Source organism: Dipteris shenzhenensis, chromosome 9, assembly GCF_047967505.1.
Source record: "Dipteris shenzhenensis isolate YYH24624 ecotype China chromosome 9, Dip_SZ_1.0, whole genome shotgun sequence".
Classification (NCBI taxonomy): Eukaryota; Viridiplantae; Streptophyta; class Polypodiopsida; order Gleicheniales; family Dipteridaceae; genus Dipteris; species Dipteris shenzhenensis.
Window position 1 is genome coordinate 17,432,227 of NC_141604.1, and position 21,321 is coordinate 17,453,547.

The window sequence follows — 21,321 nt, forward strand, 5'->3', positions numbered from 1 at the left end:
TGATCATATGTGCATAGAGGTAACACAAAAGAATGCTAAAAGGCACAAGTTTTGGAAATCCTAGCCTTAACCCTAAAGGGGTTTTTATATTTTTGTTAGCTATTCATCCTCATGGGTGATTAAAGTTAGAGAGGGATCCTCTTAATGTAGTGTGATTGGTCTGTTGGTAAGTCCACGTGAGTTTGTGCATGGAGGACTACTTGGACTTCTTTGCATGAGTTTGGTTATGTAATAGGAGGTCATGGCATTTTTGTCTTCATGCCTACTATCTCCAAAAGGCACTTTTGAGAGTCGACTCCCGTGAACTCAGGAAGGAGGTGTGACCCTTCGTTTCTATGCAAAGTCAAAGGGCTAGATAGCTTGCTCCATGGAGGTCACAACCACGAGAGGTAGCAAAATCTTTGGCAATGTTGGTAATCAAAAGTGTCTACAACATGTGTTGTGCCTTTGTGGCAGAGCCTTTGTGGCTAACTCAGATGCATTGTAATGAGCAACAAGCCCCATAGGGATGAGCTCGATGTTTGATAGTAATTTGAAACATTCTCTACGTGAGTTATTGACGCATTTGATATCTTGACTATTCTCTAGTTCATGAATCATAAGCAAGTAATTTCAGTTTAGAGTTAAAATGTCTAATTCAAATTCATTGCATGCATCGAATTTTTTGAGGCAATAAGCCATCAGTGGTGGTATCAAAGACAAGTTATCAACACAACCTTTGTGATAATGTTTTTGTTGTGGTGCATGCATGTCTCACACTTTTGCACACCTCTGGTCAGGCATCAAAATCATGAAGAGATGTAGGAGCAAATGTAGTGATTGAAGAAATTCCCTCCACATACTTGTAGAGGATTGCTTCTGAGTCCTTCTCACCCCATAAAAGCTCTAATCATGGATACCTCCAAGAAGGATAAGCATGGAGTTATCCTACTCATTTCAACTGCAAGAATTTCACATCTTGGTAGTTGGCCACTCGACTGTTGTTTATGCGACAAGGATTATGAAACATAGTCTCGAGTGCAAAAAAGAAGCCGAAAGGAAGATCTCATGATGTAGATAAAATACAAGTTTGGGAGTAGAAGGACGAGAAGGCACTAGGCTATTTAGGTAGAGCTCTAGGGCCAAAGTATTTTCATCACATGGACATTAAAGTGACTACAACATAGAATTGGCAGACATTGGAGACTCTCTTTGGAATACGACTAAAGCATTCAAAGTCAAATTTGAAGCAATATCTCTTCAACTTGCAGATGAATGAATCAGAGACTTTAGGCGTCTTTCAATTGCATGCAAGCACTTCTCAAACAATTGAGTGATCTAGGTGCATGAGTAGAAGACGAGGACAAGAATGCGATCTTGCTTAGGAGTTTACCAGTAGAAGAGTTTGGAGAGATTGTGAGACTCCTCAGGCTCAATGATGATATGGATTTTTTGGATTTTGTGGGTATGCTTCTAAGTGAAGAAAAGCATAGCAGCTTCACATGGCTTGATAGCAAGGCATTGCAACTAGTGACCAGAAGAAGAAATCAGGTCAGGATACACATAAATGGAATTACTATGGTAAGGAAGGACACATTGAGGGATATTGCTATACTAAGCAACGTGATGAGATCCTAGAACAAGATAAAGGCAAGGAGAAAGCATTTGTAGCAAATAATAAAGAGGAGACAACTATGATGGTTGAGGTTGATCACCTCAGTGATCAAGACTAGGTATTCTAGTATTTTTGTGATCATGGCAGGGCAGTATTGACTGCTGAAATTTGAGCTCTTTGTGAGCAAGTGTTGGTCGAGGATTCCTTGGTGGACAAAGATAGCTTTGTGCTCTTTGTGAGTATAGCTTTAGTGTTCTTTGTGAGCTTGAAGTGTTCGTCTAATCTCCCATTCTGGCTGAGGGAGGGTTTGTTAGCTATTCATTCTCATGGGGGATTAAGGTTAGAGAGGGGTCCTCTTAGTGCAATGTGATTGGTATATTGGTAAGTCCACATGAGTTTGTGCATGGAGGACTATGTGGACTTATTTGCATGAGTTTGGCTATGTAATAGGAGGTCGTGGTGTTTTTTCCTTCATTTCGGCTATCTCCAGAAGGCAGTTTTGAGAGTCGAATCCCGTGAACTCAGAAAGGAGGCGTGATGCTTGGTTTTTATAGAGATTCGAGGGCTAGATATCTTGCTGGAGGTCACAACCACGTGAGGCAGCAAAATCTCTGGTAGTATTGGTAATCAAAACTGTCTACAAAAGGTTGATTGTTGTGTGAGTCGTATGTGTGTGTTGTGCCTTTGTGGTAGAGCCTTTGTGGCTTACTTAGATGCATTGTAATGAGCAACAATCCCCGTAGTGATGAGCTCAGAGTTTGATAGTAATTTGAAACGTTCTCTACGAGAGTTATTGAGTCATTTGATATTACAACTATTCTCTAGTTCATAAGCAAGTAATTTCAAGTTCAAAGTTAAACTGTCTAATTCAAATTCATTGCATGCATCCAATTGTTTGAGGCAATAAGCCATCAATTTTCAATCTTTTCAACAACTAATATTAGTGTAGAGGTGTTCATTACTTTGAGGATTTTCTTTCATCCATTTGCTCATTTATACTAAGAGATCCCTTATGAGGGAGAGACCTTTTGGGTGCTTCTTAGGTCATTAAGAGGGATAGAAATCCATCCTATTCTCATTCTTTTTTGAGAGATTGAGAGAGGTTTTCTCTTAGATAGATAGATCGATTGATTGATTGAGAGAGAGAGAGAGAGAGAGAGAGAGAGATCTGCTATTTATCTATCTAGAGGCAGTTGCCTTAGGAATCCTCTGTTCTCCTTCAACAAGCTTTTACATGCAAAGCCTTCATTGATAGATGAGACCAACAAGATCATGATATGAGTCAAGCACTCCTGATGCAGCATCTCCAACTTAGTTGTTGCTCTGCTGACTGAGTAGCTAATTAGTCTCTGACTATAAGCAGCACATTATCAAGGTGCTTCACAAAACTCTTAGGGTAGATCTTCCTGCATCCAAACTATCTACCAAGCAATGACTCAATTCCTCCTAAGCTCCAACATCAGCTAGGACACAACTCAATCCCATGCCTACGCAGCCACCAGGTGACCCACAAGGCAATGTAGTAAACCAACTACAAGGTGACTCCTAGCATAGCAGTAAGCAACTATCAACAATCCACAAAGCAACACAGCCGACAAGGACACACATCCAAGTGACAACATCACCTCCTAGGCACGTATAAGAGAAGCCACTTCAATGGGTATGTCTTCAATAAGCTACATGCGTAGCAATCAGAAAAACATTGATGAACCACACAAGCACTCCATCGATGAGCTTGTTTTCTGGAGGAGAGGACACAGAATCTTAGGATTTTAACAAAATCTGCAAAGATTATGGGATACCTTATCACTTGGTCTCAGTGACACATGGCACCAATGAGAAAGGTGACACATGGCATCCCATTAACAGTTGCCACATCAGTAACCTTATCCTCATGGTTATTACCACACACTTAGTTTGGTCACAATTTTTCCATGTGGTAACCCTATCCCTTATCTACCACGTCACTAGCCACATAGGTAGTGCCACATCAACACTACCATATCATCAAGCAAATGTCAGTTACCATGTCAGCACAACCATGTCAGCAACTCCACCTATCACGTCATTAAGGACACATAAGCTACCACATCAACACAACCATATCATACTACCATGTCAGCACAGATCATCATCCACCATGTTATTAGTGCCACATGGCACACATCTTGCTAGGCACATTTTCATCCTCACAAGCACGATTTGCATGCTACATGTGCACCCACTTGCCACATCACAGTGCCACATCATCATTTTTCACCTTTTTTTGCCCTCCACCTTGACCAAGCCATATCTCTTGATCCAAGAAAGTTTCAATATCTTCATCACACACCTTTTATCCTCGGCATCAAATCCACTTCTTTCACACATTCAAGCATCTATATCAATACATCTGACCCCACACCTAAAAGGAACAAAAGGAAAAGAAGCTATTTCTTGCTTTTCATCACTAGATGGTTGGTGGTTTAGCATAGACTAGCATAGATTAGTTTTCCAGAGAGAAGACAAATCCAAAGCATCCAATCACAAAGCCATGCCCAAAAATTCTCAATTAGTTCTTACTGGGAGTCAGTCCCTACGCTCACATGCAATTTCACATCATCACATGTCTTTGAACCCAATCTTCCACAGGTTTGTGAGTAGTCTTCAAACTTCAAAGATCAAAGGCAATGGCAAGTGGTGGTGATATTGTACACCATTTCAGATCAAGCAATGCACTTCTACGTGTACTAAATTCATGAAAGGCACTGGATCATCACCAAGGTGATATTAATCAAAACATGTGTGTGGATAAGATGGTAGCAGATGGTCAAATGGAGTTCAAATGATTGCCTGAGAACTTACAACTACAACTTGACAATTATGGATCAGAGAATCAAAATTGCTACTTGTTTGCATTTTTATCGCTTTTGGTGACACGAGGGACCTTCAAGATGATACAACTGGGATTTCTTATGGTGGTGAGTCGTACACATGAGGACATTGATGCCATGTTTAGCAAAGTTTTTGAGAAGCTCAGGACAAGAATGGCTTTCACTTTCCCACACCTAATGCATCATTTTCAAATGTGTCAATCTTCAAGGCCCAAACCATTCCTAATAACTGATGGCCCAAATTTCAATAGTTACATCGATGGCTTCTTGTGTGATGGGTAGGATGCATTGGTGGGACATTCAAATCCACTACAATTTAGGTTTTATATGAAAGGAAACATGCCAAACATGCAGTACAAGATGTGTGGGGGTTAAAGGTCACTGTGCCTTTACCCCGGTTATGTACAATACTCAAACACATATATAAATGAATGAAAAAGAAGATTAGGGTGTTCTACACCCACCAAAACTTATGTGGCTCTCTGTTTCTCTCTCTCCCTCTTCCATTCTTACTTCCGTTGAGAGCACTCTCAACTGGTATCAGAGCCTGGGTGATCTAGCTGACCGTGCATGAATGCTTGAAGCTCAGCAGCTCTCTGGGAGGAAGGAGAAGCTCTGTGGGAAGCTTTGTGGGTGACTTTACTTGCATCCGAGTGTGTAGAGACCTTGGAGGAACCTTTGGAAAAGTCACTTTGGTTTTGTGAAGTGGTTTTGAGAGCCTGATAAGTGTTTTTTAAAAAAAAGTCGTTTTTTGAGCTTTTCCATGTTCCGTTCGATGACAGAGACTCCGTATTGACTTGTAGAGGTAACTATTGCTTGCTTTTGGTATCCACTTCACTTCAGGAGCTTGGAAACACCTTCATTCTTGAACCTGGGATCATTTCATTGGATTTTTGACTCACTGTGTCAGTTTCTGCGTTTTTCTGCTCGGGTGTTGGAACTCAAGTTTGGAGCAACCATTTGCAGATCTGTCAGTTTCGGTGGACTTAGGAGGTCCTAAAACTTCTATGTTGCTCATCATTTGCACTCTGGTGGAGTTTACAAATAGCTCTGTTTCCAAAAACGTTTTTCAGTCCGTGTGTTGGACCCAGTGATTGAGACCACGGTTTCCAAAACTGTCTATCCCATTGCATTTCGGACGCCCAAAAATCCCTACCTGTCAGTTCTTACGCGATTCGGTGGAGGATTTTTAGAGTTATAGATCTCTGTGTATTCGATTTCGTCTCTCTATTATGCATTTTTCATTCTAAAGTTTTGAAACCTTAGATTTATGCCACATGGTAGTGGATAAGTGTTGACTCCCATTTCTCACTCATCAGTTGGGATTTTGGAGTTCCGGTAGAAGAGAGATATTTGCAGATTTTCTTGCTGAGTCCGATTATGCAATGGCACCTATGTTTTGAGGCATCTCAAGTTCTATTTTCAGTAGCGGTCATTACCGTGAGACTATGATTTCTTGAGCATACCTTATGCAGATCACTCTGGTTGCAGTTTGAGCAGTGTGTGCGCTCATTCGTGGTGTGTATTGGGTTGCAATGGATGATTTATAGGCCATTTGGATGCATTGCAGTCCTTATTGGATGCGATGATAGGCCCAAATTGCCTTGTGGGATGCTATTTTTATGGACGCTTTGCACATGGATGCTATTTTATGCTGAGGGACAGCTTTGACACATTGCAAGTGATGCACTGATAGTGCTATGCTCTCTTGGATGAGATATTATTAATGCATATGTCAGTGGACGGTGTTTATGCTTAAGTCATTTGGCACTTATTGGCATTTTGGATTGCCATTGCAGTTGGCATTTTCTTTTGGGCCAGATTTGCTCATATGGATTCATAGTATATGCACATGAGTCAGATGCTTTGAGACATGAGTTTTGGTGATATTTCAGTCTATTGTGGCATACACATTTGGGTGCACCTGGTATTTGGTGTGATTCTCTCTTGCAGGCACTAGCATTTGGGATTTTGCTTTATTTGCATCATGGCATCCTCTTCCATGTCTGAAAAGGAGTTTTTTAGCATTAAAAAGTTTGATGGGACAAACTTTTCTTTGTGGAAAGAACAAATAAGGGATGTGCGTATTCAAAAGAAGCAGATTAAACCCTTGGCAGGGATTGAAGCTAAGCCTGCAAATATGTCTGAGGATGATTGGAATGAGTTGGATGCATTAGCAAAATCTACTATTAGACTTCATCTTGCAGAGTCAGTTTATTTCACAGTAGTAAATGAGCAGACTATGAAAGATTTGTGGAAGAAACTGTGTGCCACTTATGAAAAGGAAACTGCCTCTAATAAAGTTTACCTCATGAAGAGGTTGTTTGAGCTGCAGATGAAGGAAGGGGTCTCCATTGCTTCTCACTTGAATGAATTCAATATTATTTTCAGCCAGCTTCAGGCTCAGAAGATGAATTTTGATACGGAGACTAAGGCAATATTTCTCTTATGTTCATTACCATCCTCATGGAATACCTTCCGTACAGCTGTCAATAACTTTGCACCTGGTGGAGTACTAAAATTTGATGATGTTGTGGGTAGCTTGTCGGCCGAGGAGATTAGACGGAAGTCTATGGACGGCAACAAGCAGGATGCAGCCTTAAATGTGCAAAGGGGCATATCACAATTCAGGGGGAAGTCCCAAGAAAGAGGGAAGTCTCGTAGCAAATCCAGGGCACAGAACATTGAGTGTTACCACTATGGCAAGAAGGGCCATATGAAAAAGGATTGCTATAAGCTGAAAAGAGAGCAAAAGGATAAGAAAAAGAATGCAAATTGGGGTGCAAATCAAAAGGAAGAGAGTCCAAGGGAGGACAAAGGAAAAGTGAAGATCGAGGAGATCAATGCAGTCACACATGATAGTGACAATGACGTTCTCTTCATGTCTAGTTTATCTGCAAAGTTGCTTACCACTTCAGATGATGGATTGGATTTTGGATTCTAGTGCTTCATTCCATGTTACTCCCCATAGGGAATGGTTCTCCACTTATGACAGTGGAAAGACAGGTTGTGTGCATCTTGGAAATGACTATGCATGTGACATAGTGGGAGTAGGTGACATAAAGTTTTCTTTTGCAAATGGGTCTGCATTTATTTTGAAACATGTGAGACATGCCTAAGTTGACCAAAAGTCTTATTTCAGTGGGTCAACTACTTTTGGCTTTCAGAGTTGGAAAATTCAGAAGGGCTCTACGCTTTTGGCCAGGTGTGCCAAGTGTGGGACTTTGTATCCCTTACATGTATCAGGGGTATTTGATCATGTTGTTGCAATAACCGATCAGCCAAGCACTTCTTTGTGGCATTGCAGGTTGGGGCACATGAGCTAGAATGGAATGAAACTCTTATGTCGTTTGGGTTATGTATCGCATTTGAGTTTCTCTGATTTTGAATTTTGTGAGCACTGTCTCTATGGGAAGCAAACTAAATCAGCCCATAAAAGAAGGGGAAAGAAAGAGTTTGAAAAGCTTGATTTGGTGCATTCAGACGTATGTGGTCCCATGCCTACACGGTCATTAGGCGGGGCTGAATACAATGTGACATTCATTGATGATGCAACTAGGAAAGTGTGGGCTTATGCTGTAGCTCAAAAGAGTGATGTGTTCCAGGTATTTTAGAAATGGCTGGCCTTGGTTGAGAATTAGTTAGGTAGAACGCTTAAATGCCTACGAACTGACAATGGTGGAGAGTATCTCTCTCATGACTTTCAACATTTCTGTGATACACATGGGATTAAGAGGGAGCTCACATCCCCTCGTACTCCAGAGCAAAATCCAGTTGCAGAAAAGATGAACCGTACCATTCAAGAAAGGTTGCAATGCATGCTTTCCAATGCAAGTCTTTCTGGTGGTTTTTGGGCTGAGGCAATGAAGACTGCAGTGCATGTGATCAATAGATCACCTAGTAAGATTTGGATGGTGGTATTCCTGAAGAGGCATGGAGTGGCAAGAAGCCCTCTTACTCTCATTTGCATATATTTCGGTATGAGGCATATGCACATGTGCCAAAAGAGCTTCGAAAGAAGCTAGATCCTAAGTCTAGGAAATGCATCTTTCTGGGTTATGGTGAAAGTGGAGAGATGGGCTATCGTCTCTGGGATCCAGAAGCAAAGAAGATCATACGCAGCCATGATGTAGTCTTCAATGAGAAGAAGATGCATAAGGCACCCATGAGGGATGTGGAAATGAGGAGAATCACTTTCTAGGATGTGAATCCACCTGCATATGTTGATAGACAACAAGTTGTCCATGCACCAAATGTGCAAGAAATGGTACCACCAAGTACTCCCACAGGTATACAATCAAGGGTAGATGATGGATCATCTATTGGTGGAAATGATGAGCCAAATGTGGCTAATATGCAGGTGGGACAGCAAGCTGAAATGCCCTTGAGAAGATCATCTAGAGTGTCTAGACCACCTGATAGGTTTGTTCCAGGGGTAGACTATGTGATGCTTACTGATTGCAGGGAGCATTCTTGCTACAGAGAGGCTATGATGCACGAGGATCAACACAAGTGGGAGTATGCTATGCAATCAGAGATGAGTTCACTTATGAAGAATAAGACTTGGGACTTGGTTTCTTTGCCACATGGAAAGAAAGCATTGCCATGTAAATGGGTCTACAAAATGAAGGTCATAGGTGATGATGTGCCTAGGTACAAGGCCCGTTTGGTTGCTAAAGTGTTCAAGCAAGAGAAGGGTGTGGATTTTGATGAGATATTCTCTCCGGTTGTGAAGATGGCCACACTTAGATGCATGCTTGGACTAGTGGCATTAGAGGATATGGAGCTTATACAGATGGATGTCAAGATAGCTTTCTTGCATGGGGATTTGCATGAGGAAATTTACATGGTGCAGCCGGAAGGCTTTGAAGAAAAGGGCAAAGAGCATTTAGTTTGCAAGCTAAAGAAGAGTCTCTATGGTCTTAAGCAAGCGCCTAGAGAATGGTATCAGAAGTTTGATGCTTTCATTCGGTCCCAGGGTCTTAGAAGGAGTGAAATTGATCACTGCCTCTACACTAAAAGGGCTAAGGATAATAGCCTGATAATCTTGGCACTATATGTGGATGATATGCTATTGGCTAGCAAGAATACTTATGAGCTAGATGCATTAAAGGCCAAGTTGCATGAGGCCTTTGATATGAAGGATTTGGGACTTGCAGGTCATATTCTTGGTATACAGATCACGTGTGATTGGAGTAGGAAACTCCTTTGGCTTTCACAAAAAGAGTATGTTACAAAAGTATTGCAGCGTTTCAATATGGAGGGGGGGAAGGCAGTGAGTACTCCATTGCCTCCATATGTGAAACTGAGTCATACAGATAGTCCCAAATCAGATGAGGAAAGGGCCATGATGGCCAAGGTTCCTTATGCATCAGCAGTTGGGAGTCTATGTCTATGCCCACATTCAATTGAATATGAACCATAGAGTTCAAAATTTTGTGTATTATACATGACAAGGTGGATCAACAAAAGACAGCAATACCAAGATTGAGGGTGCAATCGAAAGAGACGGACAAATGCCCTCAATTGTCAGTTTCACTAACAAGAGTTATTACACATGGGCATGGGAAAGGGCAATATGGTCACTTCGCTTAGGAACTATGGCCTCATAACCCAACCTTCACCGTTGCATCATTGTCCATGTGTCTACAAAACTTAGAGAGGTTGGAGAGACATGTGAAGGGTGATCTTTGCTAATTATAAGCGATTGAGAAAAACAAAGATAACAGATACTTGTAAGTGCTTAGAACCACATTGATTGTGTAAAATATTTGACAATGGATGGACAATTGGAACATGCCATAGTGAAGACTTTAGCACTTCAGATGTGACATTTTTGTAGTTGTATCTAGCAATTCTTGCTTTGCATGTCGTTCACATATAGAAGGTTTAGATGGAAAATCCTATAATGGGAAGTAATGGATGATGATTTGCATGATGGGACTCACATCCCGATTATTGAGGTATTCATTTCTTGGCAAGGACATTCGGATCTAATGTCAGAATTGGAAGAGGAGTGGACCATGCGATGTATCAAAGAATAAATGCAATTGGCAACATCAAGCCCTCCCCAAGACTATTATTTTAGAATTGATAATTGCAAAGTTATATATAGGAATGTGACATACATCCTTTGTAAGAATTGCTATCCCCCAGATACTCTAGAGATAATAAAGACATGATGGCCGAGTCCATCTTTTTGTCCCGGAGGTTAATAATATCTAGTTTCTTTGATTCTCAGTGTTTCAACACTTCGCCATGAGGCATTGCTAGATGTATGAACAAACCTTACAAACAATTCAAAGCGATACTTCATTGATTGTTATGACTGCATTTAATCATTAGCATCTGTAGACTATATGGGCGGAATGACAAGTTGATAAATTTTAAAATTTTAAAATTATGTGGATATGCGTATATGTGTATTATGTGTCCAAGTGTGTATGTGTGTGTGTGTGTGTGTGTGTGTGTGTGTGTGTGTGTGTGTGTGTGAGAGAGAGAGAGAGAGAGAGAGAGAGAGATCTGTTTTTTTTGTTTTTTACTTTTATTTTTTAACAATGTTTTTATTCAAGTATTTTTAGGGTGATGCCCCCTTTAACACCATATTAGGGAATTTGGGAATTTTTAGATACTTTGGGAATTCTCAAATGAGAAAAATCCCATTAAATTTGGGAATTTCGTTAATATGGAATTGGCCATGAGATAGTATGTTTTTATAATTTCATGGAAATTGCCATGACATAGTATGGAACTTGCATGGTGTGATTGCAATTTTTATAACACTAGCAACGTGCATCCACATGGTAAAGGATTGAAAATACTCACATTGGTGGTGTTTATAAAACACCATTTATAATATTGTGGTGTTTATAAAAACTATTTGTAAGGTTTGCATAAACTTGTTACATCACAATGATGAATCTCTAGGGCACAACCGTAGATTTTCTTGGGCCTTTGCCACATGTTTTGATGGGATTTTTATTTTTTGGGGGAGTTTAACACATATGCATGCATGCAAATACAATCCTATCTATACTCTCCCATCGTTGAGGATCCTTTGTATTCCAAAATCTATCCCAACACCTTGAGTACATTTCTTCATCTATAACATCTCATCGAACGCAAATTGGTGCCCAATATTGTACAAGCATCTTTTTGCAATTCTTTGATGTCCTATTCACATCTATGTCACTTTTTGCAACTTCAAGCCATATTGGATAGATTGAGTCTGGTGGCTGAATAAGCACAAAATCACCATTCTTGACATCACCATTGGCTTAAATGCATCTTTGGGCCTTTTCATGAAGGCCCACAATACTGGTCATTGAGTTCTTCCAACTCTTCAAAGTCATCCTTGTCATCCATTACAACAGATGTTCCTTCACCATGTGTCCTTGTCCAAAAATCTTTGAACACTTCCTCTTCTTACATATTTGGAGTTTGTAGAGCACCCACCATATTTTTCCATACTCAATCCTAGGTGCTATGTATCGTGTGAACTTCAACCTCTGGACATTGTGATGTGAGAAATTTTCCCAATACCTTGGGTATCCTTTGATGCTTTCTACCACCTCTTAGTGATCATTTATGTATTCAAACATGGGTACTAGCATTGGGGACCCTGTTGGAAGCATGGGCTCCCCAGAATTGTCCCTCTTCCTTAATTTAATGCCACCTTCTCTTGGTAGCCACTCAATCAACTTTGGATGCATCTTGAGAGTGCTCTCAACTTAAGCAAGAACGGAAGAGGGAGAGAGAGAAATAGAGAGCCACACAAGTTTTGGTGGGTGCAGAATGCCCTAATCTTCTTTTTCATTTATTTATATATGTGTTTGAGTATTGTACATAACCGGGGTAAAGGCATAGTGACCTTTAACCCCCACAACCTCCCACTTAAAGGACAATGTGCCTTTAAGGGAGAACAACCAGTGAGCATACTATCCAATGAACATCAATACACGACAATACTCAAACCGTTGAACTAGGTAGACTCTTCATCAGCATATTTGCAGGGTTATCATTTGTATGAACCTTGACAAGCTCTATGCGCTTACCTCCCTGATGAAATGGTACTTGACCTCAATGTGTTTGGTCTTTGCATGAAAGAACGGATTCCGTGCTAGCTGAATAGCACTCATGGAATCACTATGCAATGTCGGTACACCTGTATGAATCCCCAAATCTTCCACTAGCCGATCAAGCCATATAGCCTCCTTACAACCCTCTATGGCTGCAACATACTCAGCCTCTATGGTAGACAAAGCAACGCACTTCTGTGCGTGAGACATCCACGACACTGCACCACCTGCAAAGGTGAACACATAACCAGAAGTGGATCTCCTACTATCCACATGCCTTGCATAGTCTGAATCTGTGTACCCAAGTACACGCATGTCTCCTCTACCAAAGTAGATGCACATCTCCTTGGTACCCTTCATGTACCTCATGATGCACTTAACTGCCTCCCAATGCCATTACAGCATTGTGACATTAAAGAGAATGTTGCAGATATCTTTACCAAACCACTTAGGAAAGGGCTTTTCGAGAAGCACTGACAAGCCCTTGGTTTGACGTAGAGAATCATCATCTTGAGGAAAGGCCTACTTCATGATATTGATCTTGAGGAAAGGTGTTGAGGATTTATCTCCACATCCTATGTTATCATATGTGCATAGCACTAACGCATAGAGTGGTGAAAAGGAAAGGGTTGGAAACCCTAACCCTAACCCTAAAGGGGTTTGTATATATTCTTTATTTTCAACTAAATCTAGTGTATAGTTAGTCATTTGTGGTGTGCTCTCTAGCTGTGCTCTCTCTGCTCATCTCCACTTTTCTCCTCTCCTCTCTCCATATTTGTTCATATAGTAGTATATTCATCCATAAGTTTGACAATTCAATGGAACACAATAGTATACTGAACGATAAGACCCAGACAATCATGTAGCCCAATTTGAGACACAATGGCAAGCAATTAAATTCAAACAATGTTTAGGGATGCAGAGAAAATGCAATAATTTGCAAGTACGCTGGTCGCAGGGCCATGAGTTGGTTCAACCATTATAGTGTCTCATAATTTTTGGATTATAATGCCCTAAAAATAGTGTTGCTACTGCTAGTAGAGAGCTATGAACAAAAAATTTAAAATTTGAATGCTTGGTTGGATCCAACAGAGAGACTAACAATTGAGACATTAGTGGAGTTACTGTATTTCTATAAAGGACTCAAATTCAAAATACGTAGTTTAGTAAATTGATTTGAAATCCCAAAAGGAGATAATGGCTTTAATGATTTAATTGATGCTGCAGAGAGAGTGGAAAGGAGATGTGGAATCTCTAAATGGGAAAAGCAAGGAAGGAGGATTGTGATTTACATAGTGACTAAAACTCAGATATAAAAGAATCAAATAGTGAATCTGACAAAGACTCCAAGATAGATAATAAAAAGTCTCTGTGATGATTTGGATGATGAGGATAACAAAAAGAATAAGAAGAAGCAAAGAAAAAGCAAAAGCAATTGAAGAAAGAACAGAAATAATCCAAGAAAGGAAAAAGAAATTATAAGAAAAGTATAGTATCAAAAGTCGAGAAACTGGTGGAAGAGAAATTGAGAACCTTTGGTGTTGCCAAAAGCAATTCCAAGACGGGTTGTTAGATTTTCTTTAAAAATCATCCAAAAGAAGTTTGTTAGTACAATCTGAATGCCAGGATGAATGCAGCATAACAAGCTACCCATACTCTGGCAATAGGGGCAACATAGCAAGTTGCCCGAATCCAACAATGGAATTAGTGGAATCAACAAAGGAGCAATTGGAACCAAAAACATAACAACTGGAACCAATAGTGGCCACCTTGGGCACAAACTAATAAGGACTTCATTTACTGGAAAATGGGCATCGGCAAGGTCTGAATTTCCCTTTAGGGTGCAAAAATTACAAAAAACATGGATTATTGATTGTTCAATTCTACAACAATGCTCAAAGAGAGAAACCACCAAATCAAGTGCAACAACCACCATAAGCAAATGCAGTGAGCATCAAGGAGCTACTCAACATAAGGTAAGAAACCAATGAGATTAATTTAATTGATGGACACAAGTCGTGCAATTGCTCAACTTGTATACAGACTGAAGAAGTGCCCGAGAATCTGTAAAAGGTCTGGATTCTCACAATTACATGCTCCAAGGGACCAATCTGAGTTTCAAAGGCAATGAAAACAATTAATAAATCTAAGCACGTCAGCTGGAGGGAGCAAGAAGAAATTAGAACTAGGGCTGTATAGTAGGAAATCTAGAAGGTACAGGGGGAAGACACAACCAATGAAGCGTGGCAATCTATAACAATGATCTAGCAAAATCCAACAAGGAGATTTTTTGACCGTCTGAGGAAATTTAAGAAATACCATTCAAGGACATTCGAGAGGTACCATCTAAAACTATGGTTTTTGAACCAAATAATTTATCTATCGATATATTCAAAGCATTGAAACATGCACGAGTTCAGATCTCAATTTACGAATTGCTTTGCATAGTGCCAAAAGTCGATGCACTTGGGAACACCAGAGAATCCTGAGGTAGAGCTAATTCATGGGACGTATTGGTGCGATAATATGATACACTTTCTAAAAAACAGAGTATTCCCTCCTTCGGACATGAAAATAGGCCACCCTTCTTTGTAATAGCTAGAGCATTATACCATAGAGGCATCAACCAAGTACTATGTAGATGTCTGTCGGATCATGAACAGAATGCAATACTACAAAAGGCACACTAGGGAGTGGATGGTGGTCATTTTTTAGGTGATATTATGTGAAATAAAGTCTTTCAGGAAAGCTTGGGGTGGCCAACCATGATCAAGGATTTGCATGAGCATGCATGACATCCTGATACTGCTAGAGAGTGGGCATTCAATTGATGCAAATCAAATGCCCCTAAATCCAATTTTGCCTCTTGAACCTTTCCAAAAGTGGGTTTTTTATTTCTTGGGACCATTTGAACCGACATCCAGGTTCACTGGGAACAAATTCATGCTATTTGCCATAGAGTACTGTACCAAATGGGTGCAAGCACAAGCAATTAAAGACAATATGGTAGATAGGATAAAATATTTTATTTATTGCAACATCATGACCCATTTTGGATGCCAGATAGATTTGGTGTCGGATAAAGGAGGCCATTTTCTAAACAAAAAATAACAAAATTGACAAATGTGCATATGGTATCTCACAAAGTCTCAACAACATATCATCCACAAGGTAAGATAATGTGTATGTAGAAACTATTAACAAGGTCATGAAGTGTGTCTTGAAGCTCATTGCATACAAAACTTGACTCTAGACTCTAGGCATTTTGAACAGCATATAGGGTGAGTACGGGAATATTATACCAGTTTGATTGGTATATGGATTGGAGACCATTGTACCTATGGAGTTTATTTCTTCGAGTTTGTGCATAGTAGAATAGAAACTTAATTCACAAGAATTAGTGGCATTCTACTAGTATTAACTCTTGCAAACTGGATGAGGATTGGATGAGGATTGGATCAAAAGCCAATAAATACACAAAATTCCATTTCATGCTATATTTGCTACAAATAAAGTAACGTTAGGAAAATCATCTAACAAGTGGTAATCTGAACCCTATAGAATAAAAATACCACTCTAAGACCTCTAATACCATCATATCCACCATTGAAGTGGCTAGACACTATTTGCTATCCTTGTTAAGACCTACACTACCATCACATGGCACCAAAAATGCTTAGGCATGGCCAACTAGTAAGAGCTCCAATACAATCACATCCCACAATGTATATGCATAATATGATAGTGAAATGCATCTTATAATAGTTCCCTTTGGTATAGTGACTCTCCCAGTGCTTGTATTTGCCTTCCTTTTCCTCGTACAACTTCCATGACCCATTCTTGTATCAACATATCCAAGAGTGCAAGGTTTTTTCCCATTTGGGACCTCAAATCTAGGATTGTATTCATCAAGCTATTGAATGGTTGTGCATGTGTCTATAAGTTTCTTCCTTTTGCTATAGATTCAAAATGTATTTCTCTTTATGGTGCTAAGTGTAAGGAGCATGCTAAAATAATTCCAAATAGAGTTCACATCTATATTTCTCGAATCTTTCACATCCACTTCCACTTTAGTTCATTTGAGCAAATTATATAGGGAATATTTCTTCCAAAATCACTTGACCCCAAGTCTGCCTCTATTGTAGCCAAATACTTCACAGCCCTTCACACCTAGCTTATAGTTGCTTATAAGATTTTATTAGCTCATATGAGCCTATGGGCATACTAACTATTCCACACAAAAAGAGTTGCAATCGTTCACTTTATCTAGGCAAAAAGTACGAAGATCTAGAATATTATTTCCACACAAATTTTTTGTATACATGCACTTCCTTTTGAAATAAATAAAATAAACACTCAATTTGGAAGGAAGCTTATGGGCAAAACATGAAACCTATCCAACTATGTTTTGGAAAATTTAATTTGCATTAATAGGTAATTGTAACATAAACATTGATAGGAAGAATTGCAAGAAGATGATGTCTAGAATTACAATATCCACACCAATAACATAGACCACCTATGATCACCAATATGAATTATTTTGACATATGCATTTGGCACAAACCTCACATTGGGTGACCCATGTACCAACCATTGCTAAGACATAGAGCTCATGTCAAAAATTTTGTAATTTGACAAAGTTCATGTGTGTAGCCCCCATATAGTGCTACTAATTGATTATGTCAAGCACAAAAAGGCACTATACTCACGAAAAATGCATCTTTATGAAAAAGAAAGCACGTCTACTTGAGAAACAGATCTTGGACGTGCAAAGCCTTCCCAACTTTTTTGGTCAATTTGCTAATGGAAGTTATGACAAAGCTGCACATAATGCAAACTCTTCATTTTCCAATACATTAAACTCTTCATTTTCCAATACATATGGCTAACTTAGTAGGTTTCTCAAAATAAAAGCTCAACACACGTCATGACAACATGCAAACTTGCAACTTGGCAAAATCTCCATGGTGATAAAAATATATGGAATTTGTTGATTGAATGTTGTGAACCACCCAACATAACCACGACTCTTACTTTGTAAAATTAAAAAATCATTACATATGGAGATTTGTTACAACTAGTCTAAGTGCAAAATTTTGGGATATTAAATTAACATGTTATTCACTATCATGTTTGAAGAAATTATTCAGTATCACATTAACATGTTATTCACTATCATGTTTGAAGAAATTAATGAGCTTTTTCATGCTAACGATTTCACTTTGGATAAAATTATAGAGAAAAAGATGAACCATTTGCTGAATTTAGTTCAATGATGTTTGAGCTTTTCAAATTCTTGAAAAATTTTATAGACATGACAATGAACTATTTATGTGACTTTATTCCAAATCTTTGACCAATCACCACAAACTTATGCTTGTAAGACACGCTGACAAATCATAAAAGTCAAAATTTCCTTGTTCAATTATAAGGCCATACACAATCATGCAAACTTTGGAAACATTGTTGTACACTATGCTCTCAAGTTTTGCTATTGACCAATTACATGGCATAGAAGTCACATGGACATGTTAATTTCCATCATTACTATGTATAACCTCCATACATCAAGATCTATGAATTGATCACAATCCTACAACACATCCTCCAACATTGGAAAATCAAGTCATTCAATGTTATTATATGTGAATTTAATGTGATGTTGCTTGACCCTTCCTGACCAAGCCAAAACTCATTGGATTTCTTGATTACAATGACTTTGGAAACTTTTCACCAATGCCACAATAATCAATGGCTCATAGCTTAATCATACCTAGATGAATTTTTGAAACCCATAATTGGATTTTTACTTTAGGTGTGCTTATTGATTAAACCATTTCTTAACAATCTTAATCTAGATATTTATATAATGATTTATTGTACTCAAGCATTTAGGCTAGGTAAAATCATTCATTTATTTATGCAAATTCAAGTAAACACATGTTTGTATCTTTATTTTGATATTAGCATTCTTGCATAGTCTCAAGACTTCTAAATGCTCTAGCATGCTGACTAGATTTAGCATTTAAATACTCTATGGCATGATGATATGAATAAGAACTAAATTGCATTTCTACTATGTTATAGCATAGTCATTCATATAAACATAACCATTGTACAAGGTTGCACAAATTGCTATCCGAATATAACTCTAGCTATAAAAGAGAAAATTGCACGTCCAAGCATTCAACATTTGATAGCATTAGAATATTTATTATAACTAAGCAAATGAAAATTGACAATTGTATATGTGATCAAAGCATGTAAATAGAAGGGTGTAACCAAAAGACTAAGCCCCCAAGTCTTTATTCTAGAAAAAAATAGGCATACAAGAAACTATACATGTAGACAAAAACAATTAAAACTCCATAATACAACATAGTATTGGAACATTTGAGAACACATATTCATCAAAGTAACTAGCTTCATAATCTAGTGCATATGCCACTGCCCTTGTTGTGCATACAAAAAAACTCCATGATATGATATTATAACAATTGAGAATTGTATAATCATTCAAGCATTTTTCTATTGAAGAAAAGAACCTTGCTCTGCATACAAAACCTTACACAATGTGCATGCACCCTTGGAAAGTTGCTTCTCATCTCTTAGTCTATGAGGACCCCCTATGGGGAAAAAGGGCCTAGATCTAGGGGTTCAAGCCAAGAACATGCATGATCAAATAGCTGTTAAGTTTGTGGATGGCTTGGCGCACACTCAATAGGTTAGGTTTGGAGTTTTCATAGATATATGATTTGTGTGCATGGAGAGGGGCCATTATGCTTGAAACTATCCTTCAAAAGTGTGTAAAAAGAGTTGCATGTAGCTGGGACAAAATTACATGAAGCATAGAATGGTGTTTGGTAATCCTAGAATCCCAGAAAGTAGATTATGAAGAGGAGTGGGTCAACAACATCGTTCAATTGGTGGGTGCGGCTTTGGGAGAGTATATTATACTTAAATCTTGATGTGATGACTTCAGAGGGGTGTAAGGTTGTAAGCAAGAAAGGGAAGGCATAGACTATGGGTGTTGACGAGGAGTTGGATATGACACATTCTAAAGGTAAATTAGGGGTTCCTGAGAATGTGGAGGGGTGGAAGATTGGGCGAGGGTTGCAAAAAATATAAGATGACTCCTCTCCTATACTTGGTCTCCTTGACGACGATGCAAAAGATGAAGAACTATCGAATGTAAATCATACTAAGAGGACCTTTGAAGAAAAACAATAGTAAAAGAAGCCCCTTGAGGAGGCCATTGCTTTAAATTACCCTCAATCTATGAGAATAATTCCCAAACAAACAAATCAAAGATGTGGCTCGAAGTTTTGGTAGTGGTAAGGAAATTCATTTTAACTTCTTTTTAGATGCCTATAAATTCCTAGCACAATTAGGGTACGGGCAGGTAGTGTTGGCCACGGGTAAGTGCAATCATCTATCAATGATTCTTTTTCTTTGGAATTTGAAGGTTGTCCTAATAAGGATAGTAGAAGGGTTGTGTTAGAGGGATTCGGGGTGTGAGGCTTGGGATCATTTTGTGCAAGAAATCAAGTGTGATGAAGGTGGTGTGTTTTGGCAAATCTTTAATAATATGGGATTTAAGGTAAACTATCATATAGAGGGAGAGGAGGCATGGCGGTGTTGCTGAAGAGTTTGCTATGTAAAGAATTATTCAGAGGCAGTGAGGGTCAATCACTAGCTATTGAAATCACCCTATTCAGGTTTGTGTTTAATGTGTTTGTTTGTATGCTTCCAATGGATCCAGGAACCACATTGACTATTAGAATTTTCGAAGGATAGGATGTGGGAATGGATTGGCTTCAAGGAGGGGATTGGAACATGATTGGGGTTAGAGAACCGCTCTCACAATAAGAGAAGCCTATCTTTCTCCGAGTCAAAAGTGTGGGGGCATTTATGCCTAGCATGGGATGTGGTTGATTGTGTTTACCTAGTTCACAATGGCTTGAGTGGTTTCTCACAGAATAACAGAATAAAGGGCAAGGGGTTTCAGGTCGGTAGAATTGATAGGTTCTATGCCTCAAGAGAGGTGAGGTGGATGAGGGGGGTATGCATATCTTAGCTTTGTTAAGGGGTATGCATATCTTTACTTCGGGTTTTTCTAATAATGTGCCAATTTTGTGGTGGTTCTCACTCTTGGTGCTAGTTAGTGGGAGCTCCCAAGACATCCTCTTTAAGTTTGAAAAAAGACACTTGAGTAGAAAGGAGTTCTATCAACTAGTCTCTAGTACTTGAGTGTAGGTCCAGTTTGGCTTTGTGGTGGTATGTGCTACCAAAGGGATAGGTAGTACAAAACTCAAAGCTCGAAAACAAGAAAAAATGGCCATACTCAAAGTTACAATTTTGGCCACTATTGTGGAAGTACTTGTGGCTATCAATGGGAAATTGCCCTTCTCATGTGTTTTTCTAGGTTGTTAAGGGAAAGCAAGCTCGGGAGATGGTGGATACGGTGGTCGATAAGAGTTTTGGCTCATTGCAGATGTTGTTCAAAAGGGAGCTTTGTGTGAAACTTCAAGAGGTGCCATTGGGCTGAAGTTGAAAGGATGTCTTAGGAGTTAGTTCCACCATGATGCAACAAAATGGCTCTACTTTCCTAAAAAATCATAACTTTTAGAACACAATTGATATGACCATGATTCAAACAACAATATTTTTGCCTAGAAAACTTGCATGCACAAAACCAATAGGGACCCCTAGTCGCTAAAAACAAGTATTAATTCATTTGTTTTTGTGGAGGGCGAGGGTGCAATGCATATTA